The 1,372-nt window shown below is 47.3% G+C and overlaps 1 pseudogene; it reads left to right on the forward strand.

The window, feature by feature from the left end:
• Window positions 1-99: 99 nt before the first annotated feature.
• Window positions 100-1,366, forward strand: LOC112080265 (phospholipase B-like 1; annotated as a pseudogene).
• The last annotated feature ends 6 nt before the right edge of the window (window positions 1,367-1,372 follow it).

The raw sequence follows: 1,372 nt of genomic DNA on the forward strand, positions 1-1,372 counted from the left end.
CGCTGATATCTAGGAATGGATCAATAGATTCATGGATCATCATTCAGTGGCACAATGTGATCTCTAACCTCTTTCTGCCTGGTGTCTCCCCCACCTTAGCCTCTGGCCCTGTTTGCTGTCCAGTTCCTGAATGCGGTGGTAGATCTGCTGGACCTGATTCCAGCCCTCGTCCCTGGCACTGAGCCTCCTCTCGGACATTTCAAATTACCCAGGAATGGGCCACTGCTCTGCCCTCATTAAGGTTAGAGGTCATTCTGCTCTTGCTGTTGAGAGATTTATTCTGGACAGATCATTAGTGATCTCAAATAGTGTGGATCTGTTCTTGACTTAATATGGTTTTCCCTCTATCCATTACAATCAATGTTTCTATAGTACTCAACACCAGTCTCTCTCTCCCCCTTCTAGATGCTCCCTGGGTTTGAGAACCTGCTGTTTGCCCACTAGCTGGTATACATACGCTGCCACCATGCGCATCTACAAGCACGAGGACTTCTACCTCAGTGAGCCCCACACTGCCACGGGCAAGCTGTCCTTCAGCAGCTACGCAGGTAGGTACAGCACCGTATAATGGCCGCTGTGACAGTATAAACACTACCCGTGGCTGAAGAGATACTTCAATATTTTGGAAGCGCTAGGTGTAGCGCCTCTGCATTTTCATATAAATGTGTATATTTTTTATTCATGAAAACTGTCAATGTTGTTAACATGCTTCAGAATTAAACAGTACAGATACTGTGAGACCACCCTCTACACAGGCTTCCTGGTGTCTCTGGATGACTTCTACCTCCTGGGCAATGGCCTGATGATGACCCAGACCACCAACAACGTCTTCAACACGTTCTCTGACCAAACTCAGGCCCTGCGCAGGGGTGAGGAACACAGATATGGATATAGTACTGCCAATAGATGTACATCTTAAGCATAAACTTAGCAGAGATAAAATCTGTGGAGGAGATGGTAATTGAGCAAGATCTTCCTCTCCCAGGTTACTGGCCCTCCTATAACGTGCCTTTCCACCCAAAGATCTACACCCTGAGTGGCTATGGGAAGATGTGGGAGGAGTACGGGGAGGACTTCTCCTATGACCTCTGCCCCCGGGCCAAGATCTTTCGTCGGGACCAGGCTGAGGTTAAGGAGCTCGACTCCCTCAAACACATCATGAGATACAACGGTGCGTCTACGTTCCTTGCCTTTAACTGTGGCCATTTCTTTTTACTCTGGTTAGCTTTTAGTTATTTCCTTTAGTTAATTTCCTCTCGACATTCTCTCAGCTCTCACTTTGAGTAGCTGTTAACCATGTTCCTTTCTCTTTCAGACTACAAAAATGACCCCTACTCCAAGGGTGACCCATGCAAGTCCATCTGTTGCCGTA

The sequence above is a fragment of the Salvelinus sp. IW2-2015 genome, unplaced genomic scaffold (genome assembly GCF_002910315.2).
Source record: "Salvelinus sp. IW2-2015 unplaced genomic scaffold, ASM291031v2 Un_scaffold14297, whole genome shotgun sequence".
In the NCBI taxonomy this organism is placed as follows: Eukaryota; Metazoa; Chordata; class Actinopteri; order Salmoniformes; family Salmonidae; genus Salvelinus; species Salvelinus sp. IW2-2015.